The sequence below is a fragment of the Protopterus annectens genome, chromosome 1.part0, assembly GCF_019279795.1.
Source record: "Protopterus annectens isolate FY-2018-M chromosome 1.part0, PAN1.0, whole genome shotgun sequence".
Classification (NCBI taxonomy): Eukaryota; Metazoa; Chordata; order Ceratodontiformes; family Protopteridae; genus Protopterus; species Protopterus annectens.
In genome coordinates, this window is record NC_056725.1 from 1,825,479,735 (window position 1) to 1,825,493,180 (window position 13,446).

Here is a 13,446-nt window from a genome sequence, read left to right on the forward strand (position 1 = left end):
TACCCTTCCATAGAATAGACACTTTTTGTTAGTCTTGTATAAAAACCTGATCCATCTAGCCCATTCCCCACTAGTTACTACAGTATATACCATCCATAATGGACATACAGTTTCCCACCATTTCTCAAGGCAGCCTGACTGACATGGGTATCCTGAAGCAATGTAACAATTGCCTGATATATACGGACAGCCAGTTACTGCTAAAACAAACTAATACAACATGCAAGAGCTGCATCTATATTACAAATTTGGAATCAATTCTCTCACATAACTACAAACTAGATATCAAACATGTTTTCAGCACACACACTTCACCTCTTACACATGATAAGCTCAAAACACATAAACCCACATACGTGGAGGTACTCACTAGAAACATACCTAAAGATCAGAAACCTCCCAAGCACAAACCTACTGCACACACAGCAGATCCAGCAGAATCCACTGCACATAATACACATAACAGTGTCTCAGCCAACAAGCTCCTAAGGCAAAACACTTCAAACCCAAATGCCTTGGTCATATGTGACTCCATAGTGAGACACACAGATGTCCCCCATCACCAGGCTGGACAGGGAGAAGGTCACAGTCAGCTGCCTGTCTGGTGCCAGGATCCATCAGATCACGCACTCACTCAAGTCTCTCTACAAGTACTGTTATGACACTGTCATAGTCCATGTTGCAATGAATGACTGGAGATGTACCACACTGTACTATATGAAGAGAGACATGACTGAGCTCTCAGAATATCTGTCTCAGGAAGGAATTCCACCTTCACCCAGGATGATGCTTCAATATAAACAAAACATGATTGACTTCAACAATTGGCTTAGCTTCTGTTGTCTGTCTGAGGGAATTTAGTATCTGTCAGCCTGGGAAGATATGGTTGACAGACCATGCTGTTTTGCTGGAGATGATTTTCACCTGTCACCTCTGGGCTTTTGGTTACTGGCAAAGGTACTCGCCTCCCTCATAGTGGCCTTTTTAGGCAATGTTAGAACAACTAAATTCCTGACGTAAAAATATCCACTAGAAACAAATTGATGGTTATGCTGCTTAATGTGAGGAGTGTAAATCAGAAACTGCACTCACTGGAAGCACTCCTTAGCTTGGAAGATGCCCATGTCTGTGCAGTCACAGACATATGATTCAAGGCTGCAGAGAGCATACTGGCCATGCAAGGCTATAATGGCTTCCACACATTCAGATATCAAAATGGGCATGAAAAAAACAAAGGTGGAGGTGTATAAATCTTCATTAAAGCTAAATACACCTCAAGACTGGTCAAACTGTACAACTCTGTAGTGCTACTCTACGTCCAACTAACTGTAAGTAAAACCCTCTTCCATATAACTGTTAGCTGTAGGTCCCCACCATGAGCCATGAGAACCACTCTGCCTACTTGGACCTACATCAGTCACTCACTATACAGCCAAACACCTTGGTCATGTGTGATGTGAATTATTCTTCCATCGACTGGGAGTAATATATGAGCACAAACATGCTCGACCTAAGGTTCCTGTACATTGTTAATATAAATGCTCTGTAACAGATAATCAGCACCCTCACAATGGGCTCAATTGTCCTAGACTTAGTACTCACCAACATAGGGAGTCTGTGCACTAACCCCTGTGTGTTGCCCTTCTTGGTTAGGTCAGATCAGAATTCAGCCTTGGCCGAATTACTGATCATACCTGACACCCTCTCAAGAGCAAAAAGGATGAAACATTTCTCCAAAACAAACTATAAACTCCTAAGAGATTCCATAAATAGTTGCACACCCCCTGCTGATATTGTCAACAATGACTGCTATGCAGAAGTGTCCACAAATGGCCTATATAAACACCTATACAAATGTATATGGTTGACTGAACCTGAATGGATGAAAACAAGGTCCTTACAGAAAACGAGCCACCTGGGTGGGCATCAAGTATAAATAGGTTATACAACAAGTGGAAGAAATTAATGTCTAAGAACAAGAGGGAACTGACTCAGCAGAGGAAGGAGATCCTCCACAGCTTGAACAAGCAAATTAGCTATCTTGTAAAGTCCTCTAAAGCCAAGTACGAAAGTAAACTAGTATCTTAGCTAAAGATAATCGGAATCATAGAATCATAGGAGGTTACTAGGCTATCGACTCAGAGGTCATTTCAAGCTTACCAGTTTCATCCCAATGTAATACCATAGATACTCTAGTCAATACCCAGGATTGTTTTAGTAATGACTACCCATGTCTAGGAGGGCTGTGGTCACTGTCCTCAATAAGAATTTACAGTGCCCCAGTCACTTGTGCAGGTTTCTTTGAACAGTGTCATAGAGCTGCTCTGCTTCATGTGAATTGACAGTCTATTCTAAAGATGTGGCAATCACTGGGAGACAAATCTGTCCCTCCAGCATGTCCTATTCAAGTTGCAGGCTGTATTTAGGTCCCTGAAATGGGTAGCTGTAGTCCCATTTGATTTATGGATGTGCAACAAATTCACTTGGTTTGGGTCAGAGATTGCTCTGCAAACCAGGCATAAGTCTCCCCTAAGAAGTCTATATGATACTGAGTATAGTGACATGGACTTTAGTAGGTCTCTGCAAGGCATGTGCTGGAGTCCCTTGATCTTCATAGTTAGAAACCTCTGAGTTCTCTCCAATTGCTACAGGTGCTTTGTACATTACATGCTGAAAGAGGTGTTATACTCAATCATGGGCCCGATTAGTGACATGTATAGAGGGGTTATAACCTCTTTTGCTCTAGAGGTGATGCCTTTGCTAATCAAGGGTGATATGTAGAAAGCCTTCCTTGATACAGTATACACATGGTGGTCAAAGTTGAGGTCGCAGTCTACTTGTGATTCATAGGTACATAGGGAATTGTTATTAATTTGACAGTGCGAAGGGCCACTATTTCTACCGAAGGGAATGATGATGCATTTCTTTGCATTCAGTTTGAGACTGTGACTAAGACACCAATTGCTGGTCTGCATAAGATCCTCCTGAAGTATACTGACATCATTTGGAGATTCAGTAATTGCACCCAGTTTGCAGTCCGCAAACATGGTCAGCCACAGCCCCTTAGTTTTGGCCTGAACCTCTGAGAAGTATATATCAAACAGTAGGAGGCCCACCACTGACCCTTGTGGCACCCCACTGGTGACACGTCTGCTGGTTGATGTGGAGTCACCCACTTTGATAGTTTGTGACCAGTTTGTGAGCTAGTTGGCAAACCATTTTACAACAAAGGAGTTTACATTCAGTTTGCTAAGTTTATTGGCAATGCCTGAGTGTGGGATTGTGTCAAATGTGTTTGCCAAGATAAAGTATGCTGTGTGCACAGATTTGCCCTTGTCAGTTGTGCTGGTTACATTTTCAAAGAAATCCACCAAGTTTAACAGGCAGGATCTGCCCTTGATGAAGCCAGATCAGGAAGCATTCTTTAGCTACATCAGAAATCTAAAAGGGGGGGTGTGGCCAAGGATGAACACAGGATAGCAGCAGATTTCTTCAGCTCCACCAATTTCATTACATTGACAGGAATTAATTACTTAAAAAATTAATTCTTGAAGTAATTTTCTTTCTAAATATGTTTGTTTTATATAGTTCTTGAACTATATCTAAAAAAGAAAGGAAATCTTAATAATATTCCTGTCAGAAATTACTTTGGAAATTTTCCTGTCAGTTTATCAGTCTGAAATGAGTTCCAGTAAGACAAATTCTCAAGACTCCAGCATCAAGAAAGAACTTCAGTCTCTGATAATTATAGTCCAGCAACTTACTGCTAAGATGGATAAAATGGATACTAAAATAGACACTTTCATAGAAAAACTACAAAACAAATAGACTTGTTACATATGGACCTGCAACAACAGAAGATCCAGATGACAGGCATAGAAGAAGCTGTGAATGACATGGAAAATAAAATACAAGAAGAGGAAATCAACATTGAGTTTCTGCTGAAACAAAATACACATTTACAAACAAAGCTGGATGACCTGGAAAATAGATCTAGGTGCAATAACATTAGGATTTTTGGACTGCCAGAAAATATTGAAGGTAACAATATTACTTCTTTTTAACAACATGGCTCCCTAAAACTTTAGATTTACCAGAAGCATTCTCTTTTGGTATCGAAGAGCACATAGATCTATAGCTAATACCAACTCTAACAAAACTATCCTAGATCAGTTATAGTTAGATTTCTATCATCTTTTGATAAAGAGATGGTTCTTAAATCTGCTTGGGCTAAAGCTCCTGATAAGTTTAATGAGACAACTGTGCGTTTTGACAATGACTATTCTTCCATGGTAATTGCTAAAAGAAAAGTTTTTCTGCCACTAATAAGGGAGCTTAAAAAAGCACAGTTTAAAACATACCTTCTGTTTCCTGCCAAGCTTAAAATCTTCCTTCCTGATGGTCCTAAGGTCTTGATGATTTAGACTCTGCTTTACTGTTTGTCAAAGAAAAAAGGATTTTGGATAAAATAGAAGAAATGGAATGGGCTAGTTCTTCATTAAAGAGATTGGCAACTGAAGCTTCCTGGAAGACTTCAGAGAAGAAGAAAAGACTAAAAAACAAATGATTTGTTATATGTTTTTTTCTCTCTCATCATTTTAGTTCATTATTAATCTTTTTGAATATAGTTCCTGCATTTCCAGAAAGCCACAAATATTTTGGAAAAGATTTAATCAAAGTTATTCTCTATGTGCAAAGAAATGTTTTGTTTCATAACCAGTCAAAATGCCTGAGGATTTAATGGCAGGCTGTGACTCGATTTGTTTTCTTTCTGAAAAAGTAAGGTTAGTAATTTGATACATTTTTTATCTTTATCTTTTTTCCTTCTTCTTTTATTATTTTCTTTGTTTAAACAATGACATTCTATTTAGATTATGTAGTGGGTAAAGGGTGGGGGAGGGCAGGGAGAGAACAGTATTGAAAATATCATTAATAGAATAATAACATATTTATTTCTTGTAAAAGTTTATAAGTTCTTCAAATGCTATTTCTAATTATACTTCCTTGATTATACTGCTTATGCTTGTTTGTAAATAATCTGTCATGCTTTAACTAATAATAATCAGAACTAAATAAAAGTAAATAATATGTTTTATTTTTAACTCTATTAATATAAACAGTAAGTAACATTCCATTGTATATACTTCTTACAGCTTTCTCTTACATTTTTTTATTTCTGCCTCACTCCGTTTTATTTTCTACTCTCTTTTTCTTTTCTTTATTAATATATAGAAATGCTTTTGACTGTGTGGGCACAGTGAATAATAGGATTTGTATGAAAATTGAGTTGGGAGAAGAATGCTGAGTTTTATTGCTTGTTGGTAATTTTGAGTTTAATTTCACTTGCATAGAGGCTGTGATGATCTGTGGAATACATTGTGGAGGTTCTGTCATGTTTAGATGCATTTACACTGCTAAATGAATGTTTGTCACTAGTTTTAATAAGTTTCCGCCAAAATGTTAAGAGAGACAATCTGGGATGTGGGCTGTCTTATGCACAATGTCCTTGAGTTACCTCAGAATCTTCAAATCACAGAATTCTCACAGAGAAACTGAAAGCAGTTAGTATAAACATTGACAAGGTTATCACACTGACACACCACAGATTCAGGAAAAATACTCTGTTCATAAAATATGTCAGTTATAATGAGTTTAAATGATGTAGTTTCTTGTAGTAAGTAAATGTCTTATTTTAGAAGGCATAAAAATGAAACATTTATTTAAATGTTTTTGAAAGTCTACTTAACAGCAGCATAATAATCTGTGTTAAAAATTTGTGTTCCAAACATATACTTTACTATAACTCATTTAATTCATCTGATTGACAAACATAAATAATCTTATAACTCTATTCTGGAAGAAATGTCATGTGATATATTTTAAAGCAGTAGGTTAGCATGATTGTAAAATCTGGTTACCAATATGTGTTTGCTGTGCATTGTTTTGTATAAAGCAGACAGATTTATTCTGGGGACAGCAATTGGGATGGTGCTCTGTAGGGACACAACTCTTTGAGATCAGATATATATATATATATATATATATATATATATATATATATATATATATATATGTGTGTGTGTGTGTGTGTGTGTGTGTGTGTGAGTGTGATGGCTTTTTTTCTGAGAGTCTGCATGGCTATCCAATATGATTTGTAATGATTTCTATGAATACAATGTTTTACTCTATTGACAAAATGAATGTTTGCCACAAGTTTTAATAAGTTTCCGCCAAAATGTTAAGGAGACAATCTGGGATGTGGGCTGTCTCATGCACAGTGTCCATGAGTTTCCTCAGAAGCTTCACTCACAGAATTTTCACAGAGAAACTGAAAGCAGTTAGTATAAACATTGACAAGGTTATCACACTGACACACCACAGATTCAGGAAAATACTCTATTCATAAAATGTGTCAGTTATGATGAGTTTAGATGATGTAGTTTCTTGTAGCAAGTAAATATCTTATTTTAGAAGGCATAGAAAATGAAACATTTATTTAAATGTTTTTGAAAATCTACTTAACAGTAGCATAATAATCTGTGTTAAAACTTGTGTCCCAAACATATACTTTACTATAACTCATTTAATTCATCTGATTGACAAGCATAAATAATCTTATAACTCTATTCTGGAAGAAATGTCATGTGATATATTTTAAAGCAGTAGGTTAGCATGATTGTAAAATCTGGTTGCTAGTGTGTGTTTGCTGTGCATTATTTTGTGTGAAGCGGACAGATTTGTTCTGGGGACGGCAAGTGGGATGGTGCTCTGCAGGGGCACGGCTCGGTGAGATCAGATATATGTGTATATATGTGTGTGTGTGTGTGTGTGTGTGTGTGTGTGTGTGTGTGTGTGTGTGTGTGTGTGTGTGTGTGTGTGTGTATGTATGTATATATGTGTATGTGTATATGTATGTGTGTGTGTGTGTGTGTGTGTGTGTGTGTGTATGTGTGTGTGTGTGTATATGTGTGTGTGTATATGTATGTGTGTGTCTGTGTTTATGTGTGTGATGGCTTTTTTTTTCTAGGTAATAACGCAGGTGTTTCTGAGAATCTGCATAACTATGCAATATGATTTATAATAATTTTTATGAATACAATATTTTACTCTATTGACAATAATGAGTTTAAGTAAATGCTCATATACAAACAATTCAAGATTTTTTGGAAGCTGTTGATAGAATTCACATGACAGAAAATAGATGCATCTTAATGCATGTAATGTCTGAATCATATTAGCCAAAGTTTTTGATTTAAATGAATGTTAGAACATAATTTTCTCTCCTCTTGATTTCTAACATTAAGATTATTTGAATGCTATTTGAATACAAGTGTTATATATTACATAGATCTATATAATAGTATGAACAGTTTTAAAAAAAAAAAAAAAAAAAAAGTTTATTTTAGTTTATATGATGCTGTTTTACCAAATGTGTAGTTTTGTCTTGATAGATAATTGAATTGAAAACTGTTAACCTCAGTTAAATATAACTAGTATTAAATTGATAAGGTGGTAGCTGAGGTACTGCTGCTTAGGGTAGGGGGTTAACTTGAGTAGTAAATACTGCTCTAAGTTGGAGTTTTCAACTCCAGGCAAGGTTTAATCCTTTCATTATTTTCACTTGTTCATTGTTATATGTATATAGTTTTGACATCCACAATATATTTTGTACACTCATTGTCACTACAAACAAAATTGAATCCTATACAAAATCCCATAAGAGATTTAATAAATACAGCTATGTTTAAAGGTACACCTAATAGAGGAGATGTAACATTATTTATCTTGTTATTTGTTATTTCGATCATAAGATTCTTGAGTTTTAAAAATGCCAAATGACATCTTTAAAAGGAATTTCTTTAAACATTAATGGATTGAATAATCCATGTAAAAGGGCAAGCCTAATAAGATACATTAATCTACACAAGGCCAATCTAGTCTTCCTGCAAGAAACCCATCTCTTGAAAAAGATATTGATAAACTAGCCACTAATAAGTATACAGTATTGGTTAGTTCAGAGCACACTCAGAAAAAAAGAGGAGTGGCTATTTTATGGAATAAAAGTATGCCCATTCCTAAAACCATTAAGTCTTATCAGGATGACAAAGGAATGTTTTGTATGGTTACAATACAAATTAATGGGAAGACTTACACTTTAATTAATGTATATTGGATACCTGGAATTGGTATTAATACAGTGAAACATCATATTGATAAGATCATATCATTCTCTGTAGGGGATATTATTTTAGCTGGTGATTTTAATTGTATACTACATGAAAGTGATACTACCACTATAAAGAAAAGAAGAATTACATCTAATGCAAAACATTTAAATGATTTTGCTAATTCTTATCATTTGAATGATATTAATAATCAGATAGAGTCAAAATCATTACCATACACCTTTTTTCTAACAGATACAAAACTTATTCAAAAATAGATAGGGTCTTTATTTCTAACCAGATGGTAACAGATTTAATTAATTCCAAAATCATTTCATGTCCTATATCTGATCATAACTCAATTGTTTTCGAATTCATGATAAAAATACTCATAATGTTCAGATCAAAAGGATACCAGCATACTTAACTCAGCTAAAAGACTATAAAGAATATATACTTTCAGAAGTACAACATTTTCTAGACATAAATAATACTCCTGAAGTCTCCATTGTCTATGTTTGGGATGCCTTAAAATCATATCTATATGGACAAAGTATCAGATGGTATAATAACAAAAGGAAATCTTGGGATAAGGAATTGTTAGATATTCAAAGTAAACTAGACTCTTATAAACATAATAATAAAGAAAATATTATGGACAAGAAAGTTATTGAAGAAATAAACAAACTAAATGAGAAATACAAAGAAATTTTAACTCATAAAGTTAAAATAACTTTAGAGAAATACAAGTTTTGTCTTATTCAATAAGCCCCAAATACTTACATAGACTTAAAAATAAAACAAAAGATTGAATAAACAAAACCATATCAAAGAAATCTTTTCTCTAAGGAAAAGAAGAATGTTTCTAGTATACCAGAAATACTGGATGAATTTAGAAATCACTTTCACAAGATTAACCATAACAACATTAACATGGAACCTAAAGATAAAATAAAGGAGTTTATAACCACAAACATGAATAAAAAGCTTAATAAACAACAGATTAAACTATTGGACAAGAGTATTTCATATACAGAAGTTACTACACAAATAAATAAGCTTAAATCAAACAAAGCACCGGGTAATGATGGTATTATACCAGAGATATATAAAATCCTTTCTAAAACTACATATTCATTAATACATAAGGTTTTTATTCTGGCCCAAACTGAGTTAATAACCCCCCCCATCTTGGCAATATACATTTATTTCACCAATTTTAAAACCTAATAAAGATCCAACTAGATGTTCTTCATATCGACCCATCTCATTACTTAATGTTGATTATAAAATGTTTATGAGTATTTTTGCTGATAGATTGAAGACAATTATCCCCGGCATTATAGACATAGATCAGACGGGCTTCATTGTAAATAGAAATACTTTTGATAATATAAGAAGAACTTTAACATTAATTGATTTTGCAAATAGGAAAAGAAAGATTTAACACTTATTAGTCTTGATATAGGTTCAGCATTTGATTCAGTAAGTTGGGACTATCTGTTTACCTTACTGAAATGCACAAATTTCTCTGATGCATTTGTAAATTTAATTGAGCATTTATACAAAGGAACTCTGGCTTATATTAAGGTAGGAACATATGTTTCACAAAAAATACCCATTCTTAAAGGTACAAAGCAAGGATGTCCACTTTCTCCACTATTATTCACTTTAGTAATGGAGCCTTGGGCTAATTTGATTAGAAACAGTACTGACATAGAGGGTTTTGAAATAGAAGAAAATACAACATCAAAAATTCAACTTTTGCAGATGATGTTCTAATTACATCAGCAGGATCTAATTCTTCTATGCAGTCTTTATTTGATAAAATGATGAATTTTAAAAGTATTTCTGGTTTAATATTCAATGAAGAAAAACTAAAATACTACCTATATATACACGAAAAATACTCTCATTAGTGATTTTACTAAATATGTACCCAACTCAGGTCAGATAACTTATTTAGGTATAATACTATCTAAAGATATTAAATCTATTATATATAATAACTATAATACCTGTTTTCTTAATATACAAAATCTTTTTAATACCTGGAATAATATGTTTTTACTATGGAGGAGAGACTTACAATTATTAAAATGATAATATTCCCCAAGATTTTATACTTAATACAATCAATAATACTTTCACCTACAAAAATAACTATCAAGAAACTGAATACACTAATGTTAAATTTCTTATGGGCACCTAATAGACCTAGGATTGCATTAAAGAAACATACTAATAGCTGGTCTCAAGGGGGTATTTCTTTTCCAGACTTTAATTTATATATTATCTCTTCTATTATAAAAGTTATTACTTTATTAATAGATCGGTCATATGTCTCAAAATGGAAAGATTATTGGGAGCTAATTAGTATGCACTTCATGAAAATCTCCTTAACACATAAAAATATGATTATAAATAACTCCATGTTGTGGTTGCTAAAGGAATTTTGTACTTCACCTATTACACCTAAACATATGGTCTGTTACCCATTAAATATTATTATTAGTTATCGTAACTTTATATTCATGCACCCTAAGTATAGGGAATGGAATTTTATTGTATTCCCTATAATTTATACTCAGGGTATGCTTATGTCATCTACTTCTGAAGGAGCTCATTTAGCTATAGATACTAATCTAAAGTACTGGTATCAGCTGATATCTGATAATAAAGTTAAAAATCTAGATTTCTTAAAACAAGAATTTGATCTAAGAGAAACTTGCTGGTTAGAGGTTCAGATCTTTAGACAACATCTCATTGATAGAATAGATCTAATGTCTATAACAGTTAAAGAATCTATTCCAAAACTGATTGATTACTTGATAATAAATTTACAGCATAAAGTTTCTGATAAAGGTAAACTTTCATATATACATAAAATTATCAGACAAGAAACTTTTACAATGTAGATTCATACTGGAATTATTTCACCTCTATTAATGGGGACCCACCAACTCAACAAGATAAACAATATATATTGGAATCTGCTTATAGAACTACATCTTCCATTGTCTGGAGACTTTATACATGGACATTTTACATAGATCTTTTATACACCTTTGATGATGAATAAAATTAATAATAAAGATAATCTATGTAAGAGATGTAATGTAGAAATTAATGCTGACTGGGCTCATATGTTTTATGACTGTATGAAGTTGAAAGAATACTGGAAGTCAATTAATGAATTTTTGCAGGCTCTTTTTACAGATAATTTCATTATTTCTAAGTCTCTTATATTATTCAACACACCTGTACCTCAATGTGTTAAAAAGATTAAGCTTCCCTTGCTATGGTCTATCCTAGCAGTGGCTAGGAAAATAATAACTAGAAATTGGATTTCAGATACACCTCCTTCGTTCAATGAATTTAAAAATGTTATGAATATAATGTGTCATATGGAAATAAGCACAATTAGAATGAGAACAACTAAAAAAACATCACATTTTATTGTATGGGATAATTTACAAAATTTGTTAAAAAAATTCTAATTTCAATAGCACAGTATTTTAGTTTAATTAATTGATCTGATTGTAGTGGATGTCTTTGTAAATACTTTAGTTGTTTTGTTGAATATTATAATAATACCTATTTTTAATTATTTGTATAAAATTGTTATGATATTTTTCTTATATGTTAAAACAATAAACTTGTTTTGAAAAAAAAAAAATAAACAGCAAGAAGGAATATTACGTATCAAATTAAAACCATTATTTAAACAATGAAAAAAAAAAAAAAAAAAAAAAAAAAAATCTAAAAGGGAAGGACCAGCTTTGTGCCGAAGTAGTAGTGGACAGTACCACTCATACTGACCCTGAAGACACCACCAACTTGTTAGAAGACAGATTTGGAGCAAACTTCACCCCCCCTTTCCCCACCAGACATACCCAAAAGCATACATGTCACCAGTCCTCTACCTAGTATCTCTAAAGATCAGTTCATAACCACACTCTTAATTGCCAAAAATACAGCATCTACAGGACCAGATAACATCCCAGGCTGCCTACTAAAGGGTCTGAAACAGGACCTAGCAGAACCAGTTGGCACTCTCTTCAACCACAGTGTAAGTGCTGGCTTAGCCCAAGAAGAGTGCAAAACAGCTACAGTAATTTCTTTGCACAAAAGTAGTCCATCAACTAACCGTGGGAACTATAGACCCATAAGCCTAACCAGTCTTATTTGCAAGACCATGAAGGGAATAATCATGAATCTTATAAACAAATACATAGGTGACCTTCAAACTCTAGATATGACACAATTTGGCTTAGTTAAGGGTAAATCATGCTTATTAAACCTGGCGGGCTTCTTCAAGGATGTCACCAAATCCTGGATGAAGGCAAAACATTGCATACAGCCTATCTTGACTTTAGCCAAGGCTTTTGACACAATTCCTCACTCAGGCATCACTGAGAAACTCACACAGCTGGGAATTTACCCATATGTCACTAGATGGGTAGCCAACTGGATCAACGACAGAACAAATACAGTCAAAGTTGAGGATTCCACCTCTAGCAGCAGACCAATTACCACTGGTGTACCACAAGGATCTGTGTTAGCCCCCTACTGTGTCCAGGGGAAAATAGATAGCATGTGGTATACCATGTTCACCAATGACTGCAAACTGGGTGCATTTATTGAGTCCCCCAACAATGTTAACATACTACAAAAAGGACTTACACAGTCAAATGATTGGTGCCAAAGCCAATGAGTCAAAATAAACTTCAAATAATGTGTTGTCATCCCTTTTGGCAAAGGGGAAGTCCCTGCACATTATAATATTAACAGAACACCCCTTAGCTGAAACCCTGTGGTAAGAGATTTGGGAACACTGGCTGATAGCAACCTTAACTTCGATCACCATCCACGGTGGTAAGGAAGTCCTTCTATGTTGCACACCTCATAAGTAAGGGCATCACATCCAGAGCTAAGGATGTTATAACTCCCCTGTATTCATACCTCATAAGACCACTTATAGAATACAATGCTCCCTTCTGTATGTACTTCACCAGACACCTGCAGCAGCCGGAGAGACCTCAGAGGTTTCTCATCAAGAAAATTCAAGGCCTGCAACACATGATCTCCATGGACAGACTGAAGGCTCTGTCACTGTACTGTGTATGTTATAGGCTGCTGAGAGGTGACTTGTTCCTGGCCTACAGAGCAATCTCAGACCCTGCCCTAATGGAAATTCTGCACATCCACAAGTCAAATGGGACAAGATTCACTCACTCTAGGCATCTTAACCTAGCCAACAATGTTAACAGGACATGGT